The sequence below is a fragment of the Eptatretus burgeri genome, chromosome 3, assembly GCF_056783735.1.
Source record: "Eptatretus burgeri isolate ZD-2024b chromosome 3, Ebu_testis_v1, whole genome shotgun sequence".
NCBI lineage: Eukaryota > Metazoa > Chordata > Myxini > Myxiniformes > Myxinidae > Eptatretus > Eptatretus burgeri.
The window spans coordinates 114,493,101-114,518,331 of NC_140963.1; the positions used below are offsets into that span (position 1 = coordinate 114,493,101).

At 42.9% G+C, this 25,231-nt stretch overlaps 1 long non-coding RNA gene across 1 annotated transcript in view; it reads left to right on the plus strand.

Moving 5' to 3' along the window:
• The window catches only part of LOC147030778 (uncharacterized), a 152,033-nt gene extending 128,531 nt beyond the window's left edge, over positions 1–23,502 (plus strand). The window contains exon 3 of the long non-coding RNA XR_015055811.1: positions 23,367–23,502. This is a non-coding gene — a long non-coding RNA (uncharacterized LOC147030778). The remainder of the gene's footprint in view (positions 1–23,366) is intronic.
• Positions 23,503–25,231: the final 1,729 nt, after the last annotated feature.

Consider the following 25,231-nt stretch of genomic DNA (forward strand, 5'->3'; position numbering starts at 1 on the left):
TATAATTTTGACCTGAGGGATCGATTTCTGAGGTCAAATTTGTGATTTGGGGTCAATTCAGGGTCAAAGGTGAAGTTCAACGTCTTTTTCGGACAAAAATGAAATAAAATAATAATAATGACATTTTCAGAGCGATGGTGGTCAAGCGTTTATTCAGTAACGTCGATCACTCCCATTCATCATCATAGCCGAATGCAAGATCAAGATGTTCAGTTTCCTCGTCATCTTCCACATCTGCTTCTCCTTCCTCTTCCATTTCATCTTGGTCTTCGTCTCCTGTCTTGAACGGGTTGAAGCAGGCATCACGACAAACAAGTGCAATACACAGTGCATGCTATCTTTCCATGGTGACAGCTGCAACGTTCAGTGCCACACGCCTTCACCGCCACCTTACAGCCGCACCGCACTACATCCATGAGATCTTGGGGACCTGGGGGCTGATCGGAGGTTTCTGGTACTGGGGTGCCATCTTTTATTTCCCACCCATACTTCGTGATGTCAAGTTCAGGTGGAGCCTGCTGGTCAGCAGATTTTGCAAGTATGGTCTGCATCCCTGGCTTAGCGCTGCCATACGCCAGCATACCTGCAGGATGAGGTTGCTGGAATTCATGTGAGAGGACATGGGTAGTGCGTCGACCATTGGGTGTGAATACCTGGAGATCGAAGTTGTCAAACCAGGTGAAGATGGCGCTGACGGTTCTACACAACCCCATGAACTGGTGGAGAACCTGTGCATTGTCACATAGTAGACGAGCGGCCAATTTTCGGAATCTCAGGGCCTCATCGTACGAGGTCATGAAGCCATGTTCAGGAAGGGGTTTGAGAAGTTCGGAACTGCCGTGCCGGTGCAACAGTTTGACGGCCAGTCCTAATGTTGTCTGATTTCTGGTTCCTGTAACGTGACTCTGAATTGACTGGCTCAGGCTCAGAAATTTCTTGGTCACTTTACCACCGGAGACCAGGTCCGAAACCAACTTCAACAAACTTGGGCTGGTCGCCTTGATTGTGTTGGCCTGTGTAAACTCTGATAGGTCATAATTGGCACTGCTGTACTTCACCGACCGTGCCTCATGCTTGATCTGCCTCACCACGGAAGCAATGCTCTTCTCATCCGTATCATCTACCTTAACTATCTTGAGACTTTTAGCAACGGACTCACGGAAACCAACAATGGCAGCACAGCCATCTACCCGAACAACGATAACATCCTTACTCATGCAGTCAGTCAACTTGCTTCACATGTCACGTCGAGCGAGCTTGCCACCACGATCTGAGTACAGGGAATGCAGTTCAACACTATTCCATATTCTGGACCTGTCTCGGTTCATGTATTCAATGACTTCCTTCAGAGCATTTTCATCTGCACTACCAGTTGGAAAATCGGCATATGTGGGGACTTTCGTGAAACTGTTACAGCAGCAGACGTGGTACTTGCACTCAGCAGAAGGTAGATCAGAAACAAAAGCAAGGTGCAACTTGACTCTTCTCGCAACATCATCATTATGCTGCTCAGCAACATCAAGGAGCATATCTTTCATAGTTGGGAGTGGGTTACGTTCTGTGTCAAAATGTTCTTTGGTCATATACTCACAAACGCAGTCCCATCTTTCTGGGTGTCTATCATCAATGGGTAAACATTCCTCACTACAGAACATACAATCACATTTGTATTTAAACACACCTTTGTCAGCTACCTTTGTATGAGGCCTTGTAGTTGTCCTTACACCCTCATCTTCAGCCTTTCTTTTCTGTGACTTTCTCACTCTCAATTTTCTCTTTTGATGTATAAGTACAGTAGCAACCTTTGTGGCAGGCGATGCTTGCCGAATCTCCACCAACATCAATAATGTTCTGTAGCTTAGCCTGCAGGTCCCCATCTCCACGGGATTTGGTGCACGAGATGAGCTTCTTGATTCCGATCTCAGTGAATTTCGTTTCTTCTCCGTGACACACTGGAGGAAGACACCTTGAGTCAGCCATCATACGTTTCTCTGAAAATAAGAAGAGGTGAGATTAGAATCAATGGGATCGTTCATCAACGATCGAGTAGGAGTGATCTGCAGTTGATGCAGGGGTCAAAACGTTTTAAACCCCTCAATAGTCCAAAAATGACATTGAACTTGACCTTTGACCCCCGAACCACACAACTGACCTCAGCAATCGATTCCTCACCTCGAAATTATACGGAAAAAAAATGTATCACACGTGATTGTAGGTTGATTGGTTGAAAAGTTATTTTCCACCTCCGTCCGCGGTGGCCATCTTGGATTTATACAAATTTATCGGGGTTCCCCAAGGTTGCCACTCCGGCAACCAAACTAAATTTTTTCAATCGACCCATGCGAGTACGAAACCATCAAAAAACAATACACTTCTCGCAACAACAAGGTACTCAACCTGGCAACTGGACTACCAGGTGTTTCCATTTGTTTGTTTTTTTTTGTCCACTACGTGTACATCTCTCGTCGTAAGCACATCAGGATGGATCAAGCAAGCAGTCGCTGTTTATGTGGAATTAAGAACAAGTCTTGCTTGTGAATTGTAGTGTTGATATGTGTCGGCAGACAAGTTGTGGTTGCTTATAACTATCCTTTTAAAGCTACTTCGTTTTCTTTTTGTGTGATTGAAAATTCTGTCCTAGGTCTCAATTTTTTTTTTTCAATTTGTTTTTCTTCTTCTTTTTAAAACTTGTAACACTCACGACGTTATGAAAGTCTTCTAATTTATTTCTCAATAAGGACAATAATGAGAAACTTGTATTTGGCTCTCTTTATTGAGTTTGGACATCCTTATCACAAATTATGTTCCTTGGCAACTACTTACCAGATTTCTTCGATTTATTTCACAATATTGGCCTTCTCATTGAGCCTTCACTTACTTTTATACTTGTACTAGGCCCACCTGTAAGTTGGTGTTTCGTTATCTTTACAACATCCCTGATTTGTTCTTGACCAAATATTAAGGTTACTGAAATTTTGGTCCATACACTTGTCATCGATTCAATACCACAACTACATTAAGCAGGATTACTATGGTCCCCCCCCTCCAACTTTAACTGGCACAGAATACAGCTGTAATACTTGTTCTTCAGTCTTGTAGCCCTGTTCCCTTTTCACCTGCAACCTCTCTCCTTTCCAGATAAAAATAGCATTACTTTCCTCGAGTAATTCTCTGCAGACTACTGTAGTTGGACCTGTTACCAACTATAATATATGAGAGTACTACTCTCATATACTATAGTTCTAACTATAGCATTTTTGCTTGGGTTGTTCCATGATGCATCCACCTATTCTTATCCCGATGTTTCTCATTCACCGCACTTTGTCTGTTGACACTTCACCCTGTGTCGCTCTGTTCTTTCATGAGCCTTGGCACCTGTTTGACAAATTAGATAACTTGCCTGCAACTGACCTTGTTTGCAATCACATCCTCAATAACTCTGCCTCTGTTTTGGCTTTTCCAAGTCTATATGCTCTCCAGCAGGCGTTTTTTTCTTCTTCAGAAAGTCACCTTCCTTCTCTATGGAAGGTAACTAGTGTCATCATTATTTATCAGAGGAGTGCCAAGACCAATCCTCTGAACTGCCTTAGATTAGCCTTCGATCAACCCATCTTATTATGGGAATGGAATTAAATTGCTGCAAACACGAAGTACTCATGCTGCAGGAGGGCCTTGCCGTTCATGTGGGTTACGTTCTTGAAAATCCCCGTGAACCACAAATCCGTAATGTGCAAACTTATGGGGTAATGGGGAAAATAGGGTTTTTCACCTTTAAAATTTGTCACCCCTGTTTGCCAAAGTTCACCTTTAATTAACATGTTTTTGCTATTTATTTTCATGAATAAGAGTTATCAAGAACATAAAATAAAGTATTCTTTTCCTGTATTAAGAACAGAAAATAAACTTTTATTTTCTTAAGTTATTCAGATCATGAAGCTTACCTTTAATCATAATGATGACACACTTGATCCAATAATGTGATGGTGATATGGAGCTGGTGATGATGTTGGAAGGGGTGAGGGAGTTATTGTGTTGATGGCCTTGATTGAGGGTCGTCAGGAGATGCCGGAGTTGTACTGGTGGTGATGGGGGAGACTGAAGACTTGGGCTTTATGAACAAACTGGTGATTTTGGTTTGCGTTACCTATTTTTGCAGCCCTTTATACATTTCCCTTTGTGGAGCGGTGGCAATGTGAATGTCTCTCTTGAATTGATGCTTCTCTCCATCAAATGATTAATTTTAAACAAATTATCAGTCAGTTTATCCACCAATTTAATGCCTTTCAAAATGATATTGGAAGTAAGCTAAGGGTTAAGGTCTTGAAACAACTTCCTTACCCTCCTCATCTTCATCCTCACTCTCACTTGATGCTATTAGCTTTTGAAGGTCCTCCAATAACTCCACCAAATGTGATTGGATCACCTTTTCAATGTCATGGTCCTCCATATCCTCAAATCCTTCCCTTCCAACATTTCTGGCTACCTGGACGATTCTCCTCATTTCTTCGGGAATGCTTGGGAAATCCCCCCCCCCACCCCCTTTAAAGGATTGGGGTTTAAGGAATGGAAAGCCAACATAGGTTTCACCATACAGTCTCCTGGTGCATTTGAACACACGTAAAGCGTCAGCCTATTCTTCAGGGCTTTAAAGCCAGGCGCAATTCTTTCTTGCTATTAGGTGAAGGTCCTAGTCGGCATCTTTTCCAAAATATGCCTGTTTCATCACACTTGAGGACTTCGTCTGGTTTGTATCCTTTTTCTTCATTGAGTTTTTTTAAGCTTGTCAGGAAAATCCTTAGCAGCTTAGTGGTTGACTGGTGCTGATTCTCCAATCAGTTTTACATTGTGAATGCTGACTCTTTTCTTAAAATTATCAAAACAACCCTTGTTTCCCATAAATATTCCTTGGCTATCACCTTCGGTCTCTGCTAAATGTTCATAGATGCGTCTAGCCTTATCTCGTATCACGGGTCCACACACAAAAACGAGATGAGACATATGGTGATGAAAGCGGCACGGTATAACCTTGCAGGACGCTGGGTACAGGCAGACTGTTGTTGTTGAGGGAAAGAGAAAATGGCACATGTACTTTTCCATGGCACACCAGCACTATACTTGTTGTACAAAAGAAAATAGTTCCCGTGTGAGAGAAAATAATTTCCGCGCGAACCCGCGATTATTTGAGCACATTGACCACAATCCGCAAAACTTGCCTCAATAAATGCATCGCGATTGAGCAAATCTGCAAATGGCAAGGCCGTCTTGTATCTCTTTAATCCATGTGACCATTGAAAAAATAAAAAAAAGGGATCGAGACGCATGGAATTTCACAGTTCCCCTTTTACATTGTTCTTCATGGTAATGCTCCCTTGGAATAATTGTACAATCGACATGCTTCTTCTGTTAACTCAACAATTGATGGATACCCTGTACATCAACCAGAAGTCAGCACAGTTTCTTTGAAAATTTTCTGAGTGTTAAATGCTTCCTTGTCACGATGCTTTCTTTCAATGGGATCTAGGATCCTGTCTTTGACTGGCGATGATGAATTATTTCCATTTGCAAGTGGTGCATTGCCCTGAATTGAATTATTTCCCCTGTTATTCTTTCAAAGGCTCTTCTTTCTCAAAGCAGCATTCCAGATACTCTTATTCCTGGTCTTATCTAATGTCGGCGGAGGCATATCGATTGATATGTTCACGGTGAAACCTATTATGAGTGACCACCATCTCTTAATATTTTCCATGTCAACCAATGATCTTTAAAAAAAATCTTTACCAACCTTTTCCCTTGTTGACTGTTAACTTTTCTGTCTGCATATGGTTATTCAATGTTGTTGGTTGTGCTCGCTGTCTGCCTATTCCTCATTCACCCATCTTATTCTTCTGCATTAAGATGTATTAATTGTTCTTCTTCTTTCTTGTTTCTCTCTGCTCTCTTGTCTTTGTATGCTTCTCTCTCTCCCGTTTTCTGGCTCTTCCATTCACCTTGATCTCAGGGTAAATATTTTTTTTATAAACACCATACTTGTTTTGACCCAATAATTTCCTCTTTCCTCCATAACTATTTATTTTAAAAGTCTGACATTCCAAAGAACCTTTGTTGAATGTTTAAGCAGAATGCACCCTTTCCCATTCCAATATTTTATGCCCACCACTATTTTATCATGTTCTTGTTATGGACAATTTCAGGTTTTTTTTCACGTGGGTTTGGACTACATCTATTGGAGTCAATATTGGTAAGAGCTGAAGCTCTAATGTAGATTCTCAGACCATCGTGAATTATCAGGGATTTACATGGACATTGACTCGTATTGTTTTGCACTAATTTTCAAATACAGTTCTGACCATAAATATTGTTTCTGTAGTTTAATTTGTGTTGTAATTTTTATGTTTTAAGATACAAGGTCTGACAATAAAGTTCCAAGATTAAAGCAATAGAAAGTTTTATTGTAAACGTACCAATTATATTTAGTGGTCACCTTCAAAGTAATCTCCCTGGGAGTTTATACACGCTTGCCAACATCACTGTCTTGCTTCATAGCACCCTCGAAAGTTGTTCTCTGAAACGCCATTTAGCTCATTGGTGACGGCTCTCTGGATATCTTCTGTTGAGTTCCTTTCATTGGAATTTCGTACGTCAGTCAGATTGGAACAACATTCTCACCCTTTCGACATATTTTTGTCCATTTTGGCAATGTCTGCGCGTCCTGACTGTGCATCATCATTCGTGTCCATTCTCCCTCCACAAGCCTCTTGGCCCACTCAAACACACGTGCTCTTGACATCGTGTCTTCCCCGTATACCAGCTTCAACTTGTTGAAAATCTCCAAGCCACTTCCGTTTCATTTTACCAAAAAATTGATGATGATTGTTTGTTCATTAAATTTGTCGTTCATCTTCAGAACACGATTGCAACACTTATAACTTTAACAAAACACCAGTATGGCTCCAAAACACAACCAATTAATACAACAGCTAACACAGTACTGATAGAAAGATTGCAATGCACATCCATTTCCAAAACCCAAGCCACTGCTGCCACTTGTTGAGAAAAAAACATCAGTCGTGGAATGATATTATCAGACATCGTATAAGCAGCCTTAAGTATACCTATGTTCAAATGGATTACATATTTATAAAAATACAAAAACTGAAGGGTAGAATACGTAAGAGCCTAACCATCTCAATATTTTGTCAATAATGACATTGGCTCAGAAAGTCTTTTGTTTCAGTTACATAGTGGTCTTTGATTGCTTGAATATGAATACGTCCAATGTTTTATAGAGTGCTCCTTTGTCATTGATTTTTGAAAGTATGTGATTTATTATGCACTGAAAGACTCTTGTTGGAGGGTTTGTTGATCAATGTTTTTGCGAGCAACACATTTTCACACTTTCGGAGCAACTTTTAGAAATATTGTTATAACTACATAACAATTCTTAAATCAAAGTAGTTGTACTTAAGAGCATTCAAGATCTGTACGAGCTATAAGCACTTAGAAACCTTAGCCCCGATCAGCTTGGCTTGACCTTCCTTGGCCAGGTGTGTAACCTACAGGTTGGGACAGCCTCAAAGAAAATCTTCCTTGCATGTGTCGAGGGCGAGTCATATGTCCTGTGTTAGACCAAACATTTTCTTTTTCTTTTTGACTGGATATACTGTCCAGCATTTGTTAGGGTGCAGTTCATTGAAACAGCAAAATTGTTACAGGATTGATGAGCTTGCATTGAATAAATTGCTGAGAAGAGGAGTTGTGGTTTTATTTGAATAAACATAATCATTCAGTGCTGCAGTTTTTTTTAAGTTTGGATAATTGACAAATTATCCAAAAAAATGACTGATATTGTTCAAAACTCTTCTCACATGTAAATTGTGCCATTGCCATTTATACTACTGTAAATCATTAAATCAACCCTCTTGACACAATATATATTGCAGAATGCAATACGGGACTTTCAAAATGACCTAATACGCCCCAGAATGCTTGGTGAGCATGTGCAGTAACCCCAAGAAATAGCGATCTCCGAGGCACCATGGAGTATATTGTGTGAGTGAGATGAGGATGTTACCTATAATGACTCTCAAAACTTCTGAAAGAAGCCGAAAATACTTGGAAAAGTACCTGAGAGAAAGGGCTGTGCCTCTGCACAATGAAAGACGTGGAGAATTATTTGAGCTCACCGAATGGGAATCTGCTCATACTGCAAACTCCCTACCATATGGGTCGGTGCAAATCCTGAGTGAATGGGAATGTGCTACACAAACCCCCAATGGATCACTACCAGTGAATGGACTATGGATCACTACCAGTGAATGGACTATGTATCTGGATTTGGTCCTTCTGAACACCGATGGGAAGGACATATCTGGGGCTTGTGAATGTACAGGGTAAGTTTAAAATGATATTTACTATTAATTATCCCAGCCCCTCAAAGCTTCATGTCCCCACCTTCTGCATCCCTTCTTACTCCAGCCTCTTAATGCTTTCCCATCATCTCGCTCTCTAAAACCTCCCCCACACCCCAACACTCAAACCTTCACCCATACTCCACTGATTCAAACATTCCCCTGCACCCCATGTAATCAATATTTCCCCCACACTCCACACACTCAAACCGTCTCCCACACCCCATGGACACAATCTTTCCCCTGCTCTCCTCACTCACACAAGCTTTCCCCCAGACCCCACACACACAAATCTTCCCCGCCCCACCCCCTCACACACTCGAACCTTCCCCTCACACACTCCCCCAAAGCCTCACCTTGCCCCTGCAAAGCCTGCAAACCCTCCCATTCCTGCACCATCCCAATGCCACCCCCTATCTCTAACTGCATGGACCTCAAATATCCAGGGCCTCCATTCCAACCTGATATATGTATCGATCCAGGCTGCTGCCGAAAAACCAGTCATCATTTGTTCAACAGATTCCTTCCTCCCACCGGACGTCCCTGACGCCTTAGTGTCTCTCCCTGGCTTTTGTTTCCTCCATTTTGATCTACCTGAACTCCGTCCTGGCGGCAGAGTTGCACTCTACATCAAAAACTCCTTTTCTTATTCTCTGTGTACTGCTCTTACACCTCCCAAACCGCAGGAGTACCTCTGGCTACGACTTTCCCTCCGTTCCCACCTCATGTTTGTTTGTGTTATACCATCCGCAGGACAGTGGCTTTAATTCAAGACTCTAATTTCTTAAGCTAGCCACCTTAACCATGAAGCCAACACCAGGCTTCTTATATGTGGTGAGTTCAAGTGTCACAATGCCAATTGGCTGGGTGTTGGTACCTCTCTCACCAGCCATGAGGAGGAGATTGGGACCATACTCTGTGCAGAGCGTTGGTGCTGCCTAAGCATCTCCTTGGCTATTGGGCACAATCCTGGACGGGTCACCACTCCGACACAGTATACCAGCATGCTGGCACTCATTTTTCCTACCTCGGAAGGATGACAGGCCGAGTTAACCCCACCTGGTATTAATTCAACAGCTGAGCGGGATTTGAACTCAGGACCCTTGGATCCAAAGCCCACCACACTAACCATTAAGCTAACACCAGGCATACCAGCCATGGCACTTCTGCAAAGGATTTATATGATGCCATGGGACTGACTCAATCCATGAATTTTCCCACCTGGATTTCTCCCAATGAAAACTTTTTCCTTCTGGATTTGGTGATGACCAACTTACCCGCCAATGTATCTTGCTGGTCCTCTGCCCCAATTAGCTCTTCTGTTCATGTGCTTCTGAAGGTCAACATCTCTCTGTGCATTCTCAGAGAACAATCTCAGTGCTGGCGAGTCTGCCAGTTCACTCAGGCAAACTGGCAAGGACTGCAAGCAGCCATCACACTTCAGGACTGATCTCCTATATCTACCACCTCGGATATATATTCAGCTTGGAAATCCTGCTGTCTCATGCACAGATTCATTCCATCTCGTCTTCATTTATCTTACCCATCCTCCCACTCTTTGTTCTCTGAATCCTGTGGTGAAGAAGTTGCTTTTAAACAACTTGCATTTTCCTCCTGAGAGGCAAATCCAACCATAGGCAACCTCAGAGCATTCCGCAAAGCCCACAAGTGTGTGTCTACTTTCAGGAGAGCCAGAAAACAACATCTGTCCAATCTCAAGAATGAATTTTCAAACTTGTTTTCCTCCAATAAACCCTGGTGGTGCTTTGTCAAGTCAGCCTCTGGTGTATGCTCCCCTTCCATCCCTCCACTCACTTCAAATGGCACCATAGCCGACTCCACTTGTGAGAAGGCTGAATGCCTTAACTCTGTTTACTTCAAAATATTTTGTCCCAAACCCCTCTCTCTTTCTATACCAACCCTTCCCAGTCATACCCAACTGGTCCAGAATGCTGTGGCTTTTGCACCCGAGAAGGTGGAAAAAATTTCTGGTAAGACAACTCTGAGAGGCTCTCTCCTCAGCTGACAAGCTCAAGGATAAGAGGGTAGCTGAGAAGTTTGTGAACAGCCTGAATGGGGATTTGGGGGGGGACTGTGAGTTGTGGGGAATCCTGATGAGTTGTGGAATGCCTTCAAGACTACCATCCTTGATGTTGCCGGCGGGTGTCTGGAATCCACCATCAGGTGGAGAAGAACATTGTCTCCCACGGGACACTGGATACCATTGCCTAGAGTTGTAGGGCCAGGCTCAATGGCAGAGCTAAGCTGTTTAGGTAGCTGGGGCATAAAACTGTACATGCACTGAGGGTGGACAAGAAGGCCAAAATGTGAGGAATCCATGAAGGGGTAGAGCATCACCTGTAGTGAAGTGATTCTCGTCCTGCTTACAGAATAATTTGTTTGAAACACCCTCGGTGTGTTGCAATTAGAGCAGAGGGTGGTGGGCTCTTGACAGAGGAGTCCGAAGTGAAGGCCCGCTGGGCCAGTTATTTGAGTGGCTGTACCAAGATAACTCACCAGCTGTTGAGCTGGATGTCAGAGGTGTAACTAACCCAATTGCTGACCCTCCAATCAACTGTAAACCGCTTTCATTTGCAGAAACAGGCTGCGGTAAACCAGTTGAAAGTGTGTACTCCTGGGATCTGTGGCATCCATGCTGAAATTCTCAAGGCTGGTGGAAATGCTGTACTCGTGTCATCACATGCGGTTCTGTGTTCTGCTTGGAGCACAGGCATCACCCCAAAAGATTGGAAGAGGGGCCTTGTTGTCGCTCTCTGAAAAGCAAAGGGTGATTGCCAAAACTGCATCAACTACCGAGGGGTGATGCTGATCTCAGTGCTGGGCTACGTCTTTGCTTGGATAATGCTTCATCAGGTTCTCCACCATCTGCTTGAGCACCAGCACCCAGAGCAGTTGGGCTTTACATCAAAGAGGACAACGATTGACTGTTTCCTTGCTCAGCGGGTCCTCACTGAAAGCAGGCGAGAGGTTTCGGCAGGGGATGCTCCCAGCCTATTTTATTATCTGTAAAGTGTCTGATTCAGTTAATTGAGATCCTCTCTGGAGGATTCTCGGTCTTCGTGGGGTGCCACCAAAACTGATCGAAATGATTTCTGAACTATACTCTGGCACAGAGAGTGCTGTGAGGTCTGGTGGCTACATCTTCGACTTGTTTCCAGTTGTCACTGGAGTTCATCAGGAATGTATACTGGCTCCCACACTCTTCAATTATGTTTGCATGGACTGGACTCAGGGAAAGATGTCATTGAGGCCAAGCTGTGGTTCATTGCTTGGGAGTGTCAAGATCTCTGACCTTGATTTTGTGCAGTCATCCTTGCAGAGACACTGGATATCCTTGTCGGGGCCCTTAACGTGCTGAATGAGGAATCGGAGCCACTGGGACTGTTGGTTTCCTGGGGTCAAAATGAGAATCCATGCTTTCATTGGCATCTTGGATGCTGACATCTTGTCTATATGTGTTTATGGTGAAGATGTTGAGGCCATGGAGAGATTCACTTACCTTGGCAGTGATATTTATGTCTCCGCATGTTGTCAATAGACGACTGGGTCGGGCCTGGGGAGTCATGGATTTAGTGGATCATGGGGTGTGGCGCTATCTGTTCCTATGCAAGAGGACGAAAGTCCAAGTTTTCAAGTCCTTGGTACTTTCAGTCTTACTCTACGTATGAGACTTGGACTCTGATCAAGGACCTGCAATGAAGACTGAACTCCTTCAGCACCATGTATTTTCGTAGAATCCTTGGCAATCGCTGGTCAGACTTTGTGTCCTACGAGCAGTTTCTGAGAGAGACTCAAATGAGGTTTGTTACCTGTACAGTCCCATGCACGTCAGCTGTTGCTGAATGGACATGTGGCTCAATTTACTGATACTCATCCTGCTCACCAGATTCTCTCAGTGAGAGAGTCTCATGATTGGAGACTATCGGGTAACCACATGCCTCTTGGCTGCAGCACGTTGATCAGCATCTCAAGGAGATGGGGACAGGCCAGGAATCTGCCTGGGTGATGGCTAGATTGAGGCCCCTGGAATACTGGCGGAAAGTGGATGCAGCATGCGCTGCTCTGCCACATGCTCTCATACCTACCTAACCTAACCTTGACTCACCTCTGCAACTAGACCAGACGGCATCAGCTCAGATGTCCCAAAAATCTGCTCCACTGCCCTTGCGCTTCTTCTCTCTGCCATTTTTGCCCTGCCAATTACACTAGGTCATCTTCCATCTGCTTGGAAATCAGCCAACATCATAGCATTACATTAAAAAGGTGCAAAAAAGGATCCCCTTAACTGCAGACCAATTAGGTTACTTCCAATCATCAGCAATGTCATGGAATCCAATTTTGAAGTTGACATAAAATGATTCATTTTCTCCAACGGCCTGAACTCAGGTCATCAACTCAGATGCAGACCTGGTCACTCCACCTTGGGCATGCTGCTTAGACTCTCCCAACAATGGATGGAGGCCTTCAATATCAGACATGAGATCAGGGCCATCTCTCTGGACATATCTCGAGCTCTTGATACAGTCTGGTATCCTGCCTTGCTCTCTAAAGTGTTTTATTTTGGAATCCAAGGCCAACTCCACTCTTGGATGACTGATTTCCTCCACTCTCATACCAATGTGTAGCTCTCAATGGAACCCTTTTTTCTCCTCTTCCTGTCAAGGCTAGAGTACCCCAAGGCAGTGTTTGAGGCCCCATCCTATTCAAAATCTTCATCAATGATCTCTCTGACTCTCCAGAAAATCCTCTTTATCTCTTTGCTGATGACTCCACTCTCTTCCACGACATCCCTCATCCTTCTGTTAGACAGGCATCCCTCATCCTTTTGCCTCTTCGCTCTCCTCAGACCTTGACAAAATCACAAACTGGTCAAACACTTATAACATGTCTGTCAATCCTGAGAAATCCAACACACTCATTCTCTCTCTCTGAAAGGACTGTTCCACAAATTCTCTCATCTACTTTCTCAACAACTGTCTCAAAGAAGTTCAGTGACTCAAACTCTTGGGTCTTACTCTCAGTCATGATCTCCCTTGGCCAAGCAACATTTCAAAGTTCCAAAGGCCTCCAAACCCAGGCACTGACTGGGCATCCTTTGTCATGCAAAGTATTCCTTGGCACAGTAGAGCTATCCACCTTCAAGGCTTTCATCCACAGCTTGATGAAGTACTGCTCTCCCCTATGGTCTGGTTCCCATCTCACATCTTGCTCAGCTTGACGCCGTGGAAACCAAGGCTTTCAAGATCATTGGAATCTCTCGCGATGAAACTGAGTCTATGGGCCTATCACTTCGCCATTGCCGCTGAATCGGTGGTCTCTGTCTTCTTCCGCCTCATTTCTGGTCTTGCACCCTCTGCCTTCTCCACGCCCTGTCCCCCACAAATATGTCTCTGCACGATGCACGTGGTCCACCAGCAACCTCCTCCAAGTGAGACTGCCTAAATCCAGAACCACTGCTCACCTCCACTCATGTATTCCTCTCTTTTCCCACCTGTGGAACTGCCTTCCATACTCTTTGATCTCATTCTTCCCTCCCAGTCTTCAAGACTGCTGTTCACCACCATCTCAGGTCATCCTCCATCTAAAGCCATGATATTTTCTATCCCCGTTAAACCACCCCCACCCTCCCAAAATTTTGCTTATGTGTCCATCTTGTCCACCCCTTGCATTCTTCCCAACCCTCATCATTACCTGCATCTCTTGTTTGTCCATCTCTGTCGACCTTCTCCCTCCGCCCTGCTATTGGTGCTTCCTCTTTTTCCTACTGTTATTTTGTTATGTTGAGCACTGATCTGTTCTGTGTCCTAGCTCTTCCACGAACCTAGACCCTGCATTAAAAAAATATGATGTGGGGTTGGGAGCTGTGATAAATATTATGTTTGTTTGGTTCTGGGGCCACAATAAAAATTATACTAGATTAACAATGATCCCACAGAAACAACCTCCTTCGGCCATTTTATGGATTCGTTTTGTGGAATAACAGTGTATAATGCTTCCTGTGTGTTCAAATTCCTTCCCCATTTCTCCATACTACCTTGCATACCAACTCCCTCTGTCACCTCTGTAATTTAACTCTTTCATGAGCTTCAATCTCTATAACTTCCCCCTCACCCCCTCTACCCATCCTTCCCCCTGCAAAAAAATATATTAGTCACCATTTCAGGTCATGACAACTAATTGAGTTGGCCTGCTTTGCATTCCCATCTAAACTGATGACTCTTATGCTCAGAACCCAGGTTCAAATGCAATATGCTGTATGCATTTGTCCATTCTCCACTAATGTCCTTGTAATGTTACATTAAAAATATATAAGTAATTTTAACTGTCGTTAACTTTCTTGAATTCTAATACAAGAAATCAAATTTGAGCTTCTAAACTTGAGTGCATTGTGCAAAAGTTTCCCATGCTTTTACAATATCATTCAAAAATCCAGGGACAGTATTCGATTCATTGTCATAAGTTGCCAAAAACCTCCATTCAAACAATAATGTTCATATGGCCCTTCAATGCAGTTTTTTTATCACAACCTTACACTACAGACGTTCCCGGCAAGATATTTCAGAGCGTCACTCTCAGCCGGACTCCTCTGAATCATACAAGATTACTTTGGCACGTTCTTGGTCAAACATATGCATTTTGCTGAAACAACCATCTGGAGTCGTTTGCCTGTTCAGATAGATTTATATTGCACGTTGTTATGTCGGACATGGTTCTGCTTGACCCAATGTATGCATAAATCTAGCTGGTTGTCTATTTCTATTGCATCCTTTTTCCAAAGGCTAATGCTGATTTGCTGTCTATCCTCGCTGAGTTGACATTTGGAAGAATATGAGTGAAGGAAATGCCAACTAATTACAATGAATTCTGACCTTTGTTTTTTCTATCCTGTCTCACAAAATGAATTGATTACTTGAGTTGTGACTTCACGTATGGACTTCACATGTTTTAATCGTGCAAAGTAGAGTCAATCAATTTATAATTATTAGAGTCCATTACACAATTTTTTTTATTAATTGGTGAGAGGAAATATCCTTATTAAGCCACTTGCGTGTGGACATCAGGTGTGTGCACCTCCGGCGGAGCGTCTCACTCAAAAACACAACTGTTTTGCATTCTCACAGCTGGATATTACTATGCAGAGTAAATCATAAAATACAGGAGAAATTTGCATCACACCATACATTATAACTCAGATACCTGTGGATCTTACTCATCTTATTCATGTCATAGAGTTCTTTTTTCTTTTCTTTTTTAACTGAAAGGTGCTAGGATGCACTTGTACTTATGGGATATTACGTGTAGAAGGCCATTAGTATACTTCATCATGAATTGTAAGAACATTAGGAGATGATGGACAAATCATTACATTGTAGAAGATTTGAAATTGGAATTCCAAAATCATGAGCCATGTGCTCAAATCGAACTATATCAAACAACCCAAACCCAATAATTGACAGTGGTTTTTTTTCTTCTACCATGTGGTGTTGCATTGTCCTGCAGTTGTGATAAATCAAGAGGATGGAGCAGAATATAATCATGCAAAGAAAGAGGATTAAAAAGAAGTCGCAAAAGCGAGAAAGAAAGTTTGAAGAATGGAGCAAGCATCCAGTTACACCTGATGGAAAGAACAGGGTTTTCAGGATTGGAAAGCAAATGATAAAAAGGAGAGGAAGGATGTAGTAGGAGTTAGAGGGTTTGAAGTGGAGATGGAAAGTTTGTAGTTAGGAAAGAGGACATTGGAAAAAACATTTTCAGAAGTTGCTGGATGAAGAAAATAAGTGGGATGGAATTGATGCATCCAGCAAAATAGAAGGTACTGAGAAGGAGATAACAAATGAGGAAATTAGATGTTTAATTAAGTTGCAAAAAGGCAAATCACCTGGTCCAACTGGAATTATTGAAATGATAGAATCATCGTGTGAACTTGGAGTAAAATATATGAATCTTTGAGAAATCATATGGAATTGTAGGAATATTCTTGATGATTGGTTTGATAGCAATATTATACCTATCTGTAAAATGAATGGTGATCCATTACGACCTTCATTTTATGGAGGGATCAAATCGATGGAGCCAGCCTTGAAAATATTTGAAAAGGTGATTGAGTAAAGTTAAGGGAAGTTGCAAGTACAGATGAAAATCAGTTTGGAAATATGAAAGGACGATCTATAATTAATTGATGCAATTTTACTTTGGTGGACACATGTAAGAGAAATACATTTGGCAAAAAAGTAAATTGTAACATGCAATTGTCGATCTTGAAATAATACCAATAAGACCAAGAATACCAAGAAAAGTTGTTGAGTGGACATTTAAAAAGCAGGGAGTGATCCCCTTTATCGATTTGCTGATGAATCCTCCTTCTGCCATGTGACATCCCTCATCCATCTGATAGGAAGGCTGCAGTCTCTTCCCTCTCTTCAGACCTTGAAAAAACAAATCACAAGATGGGCAAACACTGGAATATGTCTTTCAATCCTTACAAATTCTCTCTCTCTCTCTCTCTCTCTCTCTCTCTCTCTCTCTCTCTCTCTCTCTCTCTCTCTCTCTCTCTCTCTCTCTCTCTCTCTCTCTATCTCTCTATCTCTCTATCTCTCTATCTCTCTATCTCTCTATCTCTCTATCTCTCTATCTCTCTATCTCTCTATCTCTCTATCTCTCTATCTCTCTATCTCTCTATCTCTCTATCTCTCTATCTCTCTATCTCTCTATCTCTCTTTTCCCCTCTTTCTCTCCCCCCTCTCTCTCTCCCCCCTCTCTTTCTCTCTCCCCCCTCTCTCTCTCTCCCCCCGAAAGGACCATCTGGTAAAACCTCCCATCTACTTTCGTAACAATATTCTTCAGGAAGTTCAGTCATTCAAACTCTTGTGTCTCACTCACAGCCATGACCTTTCTTGGGCAAATCACATTTCAAAGTTGGCCTCCAAAGCCAGTCACCATCTGGACATCCTTCATCGTACAAAGTCCTTCCTTGGCTTACCTGAACTTCTATCCACCTACAAGGGCTTCATCTGCAGCTTGATGGAGTAATGCTCTCTCCTCTGGGCTGGCTCTCCTAACATCTTGCGAAGCTTGACACTATGGAAACCCAAGCTTTTAAGATTATTGGAATCTCTCACGATGAAGCAGAGTCTATGGGCTTATCACTTCACCATCACAGACAGGTACAGACAGGCACACACGGTCGACTATCATCCCCCTTCTGGTGAAACTAGCAAAATCCAGGATCACCTCCACTCATTCGTTCCTCTTTTTTTTCCCCCACCTGTGCAACAAACTTCCCCATTCTCTTCAATCTCATTCCTCCCTCCAGGTCTTCAAGACAGCTGTTCACCACCACCTCAGATCATTCCCAATTCAAAACCATGATTTTTTTTCTCCGCTCGTTAACCCCATCCCATTCCCTCCTTCTTCCAAATTCTCAGTTTTCCCTCCTTTAATCTTCCTTCTGTATCCATCTTGTCTATCCCATGCATCCTCTCCTGCCCCCATTCCTCCCCACACCCATTGTTTGTCAAAGTGTGTTTTGACATTCAACACTGCTGTTGGTGTTTCTTCTCCTTTTGCTCCTTTTTTGCTTTTGCTCCTGTTCCTTTTGCGTCCTGTTTAGCGTGTTTTGCTGCCTTGTTTGCATCCTGTTTTTGTCTGCGACATCTGATCCATTTCAGTGTACTAGCTCTTCCATGGGCCTCAACTATGTATACCAAAATAAATAAATAAATAAATAAATATGTCATGCATAACATGATACTTGCAAAATCCATAAAACAAATGTGCCCTTGAAAATAATTTGTGGTTGAATTGATTGACCAAATACACATCCTCTTCGAATTTCAAGTCAATCGGATGAAAATCGACAGTTTCAGAAATTTGGCACGATGACCTTTTGGCCTATTTAGTTGACCTCAAAAACACTTGTTCATTGAATTCAGTGACCTGATATGCAAACCTCTTTAAATTTCAAGTCAATTGGATGAAAATTTACAATATTATAAATTTGGCCGATGTTGACCTCAAAAATAATTGGTGGTTGAATTCAGTGACCTGATATGCAAATCCTGTTCAAATTTATAGTCAATTGGATGAAAATTGAGGATTTTAGAAATTTGACAAAGTTGTTGACCTTTGGCCTATGTAGATCTTTTGACCTTTTGCGTGGACTGTAGTCGAACCTTTGGGATGAGGACTGGTCTCGGGGTGCACAGACGGAGGGCACATCCCTTGGTGTTCCACGCGTCCAACCTCCCTCTGTGAGTGAGGGCGCGGTGGAACGATGAGGAGGTATACGCCATGGCCGTCCGTGAGGCACAAGTGGTACGCGACGGAGTAAAATTCGTCAACCAAGCATTGGTGCAGTTCGTGCCCGGACGATCGTTGGAGGCCATCAAGGGGAAGCGGATGAAAATTGAGGATTTTAGAAATTTGACTAAGTTGTTGACCTTTGGCCTATGTATATCTTTTGACATTTTAACCTCAAAAATAAAAGACTTCTTGCTTACGATGAACTCTCCCATGTGGTGAAGTTTCGTGAAGACCTGATTGAAATTGTGACCTGCAGGTGATTGACATACAAACAAACAAACAAACAAACAGACAGACAGAATAACGCACAACACCAACCGTTATACTTGAAAAATCTTCGATTTTCACAAGTAATGAAAGCCAGAAAACAACAGTGACATCAAAAGGATGTCCATAATCCTTTGATGTAAGGGTTGGTTTACCTCAGGGATCTGTGCCAAGTCCACTCTTGTTTATTCTCATGTTTGAGGAATTTAAGACGAAAGAGGTTAAAGTTGCATTTCCTTGGGAATTATTATATGTGGATGATTTCGCCTTGGTGGCCGTGTCAGAGCAATAAGCAAAGATGTTGTTTCATAGATGGAAGGAGGCACTGCATATAGAACAAGGGACTTGAAGTAAATGTTGGCAAGACCAAGTTTATGGTTAATGGTGAAGAAAATGAATAGGACAGTGGAAAGCTACCATGTGCTTTGTGTGGCAAAGGTGTTGGGCAAACTCCATTCATTGCACTGCTTCTGAAAGGTGTTGCCACAATAAATGTAATTACATGTAATTGAGTGAAAGGTGATTTGAATCAGCCAGTTATTAGTTTCAAATATAAAGAATGCTTAAAAGGGAACTAAACAAGTCGATCATACTGTTGTGGGGCCGGGTCTCGGTGGCGAGCACGACCGCTAGGGGGAGCAGAAGAGTTGGCTCCACCGAACACACCGGAATTTAGGTCGTGACCCTTGGATAAGTCCGAAAGGCACGGGCCCCTTACAGGACCATGAATCACCAATAATTTGACCGCGTGGGGTAGGGTTAATTGCCAAACTTCAATATACCTAAGTACCCATGCGGCAAAGCTTACCGGGGAATTCACACCCTCGACAGGCCTCAAGCGGAACGAGCCGTTACCGTGCTCGAACCGTCTGTAACCCGAGCGGGTGGTTTCCGAGGCCTGTCGGTCCAAATGAACAATTACAGCAACAACGGCCTTCCGAATCCCCAAATACGCACCGTGGCAAACCAATAGCAGAAATGACAAAGAACGAGCTGGTACATTCAACAAGAGGGGAATTAATTTACAACTATAATCAGGGAGAGGAACACAGAGCAGAGTTATCACGAATAAAGAAAGGTATCAAATGTACAAGCAATTCCTTGAACAATTCTACTTAGAGACAGGGCCCACGGACACACACATGCACACACCAATACCCAGAAAGAGATGGAAAGAGATGGAGATGTATGGTCTTTATTGCCCCTTCAGCTCGGGAGGGAAGATGAGCTGAGGGAAGAGAACGTGCTGGCTACCTGGCCGCGTTCACGTGGCTGGACGACCGCACCTTCCCGGAGCACCAGTCGGCAAAGAACGGAACAGGGCAGCTGAACCCAGAGGAGGCGAGATGAGGTGATTTCCCGTGATGAGATGGTCAACCGCTTGTAGTAATGTGCCAGACGAGACGCCTCAGATGCGCGTGATGCAGTCAGCCGCAGACCCAGACAGAAGCGCGCTCGAGCAGACGGGACGCAATCATCAATCCTTTTTCTGTCACTTTTTGGGGCGTGGTCCGCTCCCTCGTCGCCTGCTCTCATTGAGTGGACGGCGTGTCGCGGCTCCGCCTTCTTGGAAAGGACCGCCCCGGCTCTGGTCCACGCGTCGCCCATTGGGCGGAAAATGACGCATACTCTGATTTGGCACGCAGCCAGAGCAAAACGCTTCGTGACCATATTTGGTGCGAAATCCACACCGCTTGGGGCATGGAATTCCGCACACGCCCGCATGCCGGCGAGCGCGCGATGAGCGCAGACAATGCGGTGAGCAGAGTGTTGTTGTCGTTGTTGGTGATGTAAAAATCCATATATAAAATAATTCACAGCGCATGTACAATTAATCACCCATTAAACATCGGACGGGACCCGACCTAGAAACACATACTTACCGATATAACTGATCTATTAGGATCTGATTGTTGAGTGCTCATGGCTGCCAGATTCGTAACAATACTATACTACAGGAAGACATGGAATTTGGGTGAGAGTGGTAAAAGCTTCGCTACAGATTTAACTAAAACGGCACTCGGTAGAACACACACCTGAACAGCTTACGTTTTGTATCCTACTGATAGGCTGGATCTGCATCCGCACCTTAATCAAAATCGAATCGGCTTGTTCTTGTCACCTCCCCAACTCATCCACCAAGCTTCATCCAAATCCATCCACAACCCTTTGAGATATCATGCTTCACATCGTTTTTGGCCCCATCTCTCAATGGTGAAGAATCACTTAAATTCTAGTATGCAGATTTGAAGTGGGATCTTCACCAAAATTATTGCTTTGCTGTCCTTGGTCGGTCACCTACGTGCACAAAAAAATTCAGAACGATTGTTTGAAAACTACAGGCCAACATACTTGGCAAAAAAAATTTTTCGCCAAGAAACAGACAAACGCTACATACCAAGAGCTAGAATTAGTACACTGAACGGATCAGGACACAACAGGACAAAAGGAATAGTTGAGAGAGGGTGGAAACACCAACAGCAGAGTTGAAGGCCAACGCAGAGGCAGACTTGGACAAACAATGGGTGTGGGGAGGAATGAAGGGCAGGGGAGGATGCATAGGTTGAACAAGATTCATTTGGAAGGAGGGAGGGTGGTGGGAGTGGGGGGGGGGGGTGGTTAATGAGGGTAGAAAAGAATATCCGCTTTCAGAACATCAGTCATTCTGAGATGTACTCTAATTTATACACAACCAATAAGCATGTGCATGTTCATAAATGTTAAATGTTCTGTTGTATTCTTGCTATTATTATTACTACTATTTGAATTTCAATAATTACTATGTGCAGTATGTCTGTAAATGTGTGTATATCTGTATGTATGTATTATTATGTTTATGTGTGTGCATATGAGTGTGCACCAGCTCCATTATTCTTCTTGCTGCTTATCTTTTTGTATTCTCACTCGAGCTTTACATCCTTGTTCCTGAGCCACTTATTCTTGATCTCAGGCTATTGTTCCCATATCCCAATTGCAGCACTTTTCAAAAATATTATTGTTGATTGCTCCTGCTTCCTTTCATTCACCAGACCTTGCCTTCCAGTCCCCGTATCTGCAACCCATGACAGACTGGCCACACTCTTCTGCTATTCATTTCTTAGCTGCAAACTTTCCCAAACTCATGCATCCCAACATTCCTTGTCTCTGATTGTCATTCTTTACTCTCCTTTACAACTTTCATATTTACACCCTCACACATACTCTAAGTCCCTGTATATGAACTTCCAACCTCTATTCCCATAATCCTTCATTCTCTACTTGACTGTCATTCCCTTTGCTCCTCTTCTTTTCTTTTATTCTCTCTTCCTCTCTGCAACAATCAACTCATCCAGTCCAACACCAAGTTTACACCCTCCACCATCCTTTTCTCTTTGGATCTTCAATCCTAAATATTTGCCCTCTAACTTCACCAATTTATCATGCCAGGCAACTGTACGATCTCCAGATGGGATCTGCATTTCTTACGATTAACGATAGACATTCCAGATTTTCTCATTTCCCTCCATAGCCTTTCTCTTTACCACCATATTGGTAGGCCTGGTTCATGTCCAGTGGATGGTGTCATAATGGATCTATATCTGTAAGTCTCTTCCCTGCAATCCTTCACCAACCCAGTACTTTCCCAACACCTCAGAGTGCATTTGGCTCAGTTTGCCTTTTCATAAAATGATATTGCTTTTGTATTTGCTTGGTTTTGCAATCTCTAAATAATACTTAGACAATATTTATTGTCCTTACCTTTGACACCTTTTGATATATTCCTACACTGAAGTGGAATCCTCTTTTGTGCTGTCCTTTATTGATCTATGACTATAGCCGTTATCCATCCAAAAGAATGGTGACAAAATTAATCACTGTGATTGGTTTTCGTTTCCAGGACAACTTCAGAACAGCTAAATGGATCAAAGTCAAACTTGGGTACAAGTATGTATAATGATATAAAGATGAACTGATTAGATTACGTGGGCAAGAGACAAAGGTCAAAAGTCAGAGGTCCTGTTCGGTAAAAATTCTGTTACAGCGCTAACTTGTGAACCAGTGATGGGATTTTGTACAAACTAGGTATAAGTATATATTATGATGCAAAGATGAACTGAACATATGTCAGCATCAAGAGGTCAAAGGTCAGAGTCCATGATAGGTTTTCGTAACCGCGATAACTTAAGAAAGGCTGAAGGCATCTAAGTCAAACTTGGTACTGGTATGCATAATGAATGATGTATACAAAAACTGATTAGATTATGGGTTCAAGAGGTCAAATGTCAGAGGTGCCTGGGTTCGTTTTCTGATATGGGTGTAATTTCCTCCATATGTATGTATATGTTTCATTTATAACTGTATTACTATGCCCCCTGTGTTGAATAATAGTGGTCATGGAATTGTTCTCCCATGGAGGGAAGACGCTCTCGTAGACAGGCTGTCGCTGCTCCTATGGTTGGCAGTGAGTGTCCTGAAAGTAGCGGTGGAAAGAGAGTGGCATCTGTATGTTGGATTCCATTCCTGATCCAGGTGTGTAATATATATATATATATATATATATATATATATATATATATATATATATATATATATATATATATATATATATATATGTCGATTTTTCTCCTCTTCTCTTTATAAGGGTTGAGGACTGAACGCACCAAGCTGCAGCCCTGTTTTGAACACAATACTCCTCCACCTCCCTCTGTCCTCAGCCAACTTTCTTCACTGTACAACGACCCTTACCTTATGGATATGCCTCCCCACACAATCCTCCCATCTCATCCTCGGTCTACCTCTTTTCCTCCTACCTTGCTCCCTTAACCTATCCGCTCTGTTTGCCATTCTCTCTTCCCACATCTGCACCAAGTGTACAACCCATCTCAGCCTGAACAGTGTGTGTGTGTGTGTGTGTGTGTGTGTGTGTGTGTGTGTGTGTGTGTGTGTGTGTGTGTGTGTGTGTGTGTATTATCCACCTTTGTGTGCATGTGTATGTATGTATGTGCATGTCTGGATGTAGAAGATGGTCCTACCGTCCTGTGGAGGGGTGGGGCAAAATGCTTTAGATTGCCTTACCCTTCTCCTCCTGTGAGGGGATGGGGGGTGTTGAAGATCACCTTTCCGTTCTGTTGGGGGTTGGGGAATGCTAACTATGGCCTTACCATCCTGTTAAGGGGCGGGGGGTGGGGGGTGTTCTAAAGGTGGATTTACCCCTCTGTGAGGGAAGAGGTGTTAAAGATCACCTTCTCCTCCTGTTGGGGGTGTGAGTATGCTAAAGTTGCAATGCTCTCCTTTCAATATGCAATGTTTTGGCAAATTTGTTGACAAATTCCTCTCTCACCTCTAACCCTCCCCAGGGAAAGTCTCATTTCTTGGACTGTATTATTTATTGCAAATAATTCATCAGACACAGTCCATATTTAATGTAATCCTCTGTGTTGCCTTTTGTGCACCCGTCGTTTTGACGGGCTTTTCCCCTCGTGGAAATGTATAAAACTTCTGCATCATCCAAGAAAATGGAGGAATAATCTCCCAGTTAACAAAATCAAAACAATGATGACCGACCATGATAACAATGACCACAATCAGAGAATTTGGTCACCAAAATATTTAACAAAATGTACAAAACAGTTTTTCATCAATTTTTTGTTTGTTTATAATTTAGCAACAGTGTTCAATGCGAGCCAAATATTTAAATATTATTTGCCATTTATGCATGTGTTGATGAAAATGCATTATTGAGTAAACATGATTTGTTTAAAACAAAATTAAGTACCTAGGTATGACTAGGTCTTTTTACCTGCCATGTGTCTCAGATCTACAAAAGCTCCACCTGGTTGGTGTTGCTGTTGTTGTTGTGGTTCTTGTTGGGGGGTCGATTTTTGAAATGTGCACCCATTGGTCAGACAGCTGCCGGACCCACCCACATTTGTCACTCGACTCCACCCACCATGGTGCACAGACGAAATAATATGACTGCCATTTGGGTGTTCTGGTAGGCCTAAGGCATCAGGTCTGTCGGCCTCTGCTAATTATACACTGCCTGGGTTTGTTGTCTGTCAAATTTCTATTGGCTCTGTCTGGGTTGAGTGTCAATCACGATGAGGAACCCCAAAAAATTTAATCATTGTCAAATAATTATTAGTAATGTTTAATCAAGCCCATCAGCACACATGGGTACACACCTCCCTAGAAATCATAGCGTTACATTATTTTTGAACGGCCCCATATTGGGGTTAAACGATCCGTGACCG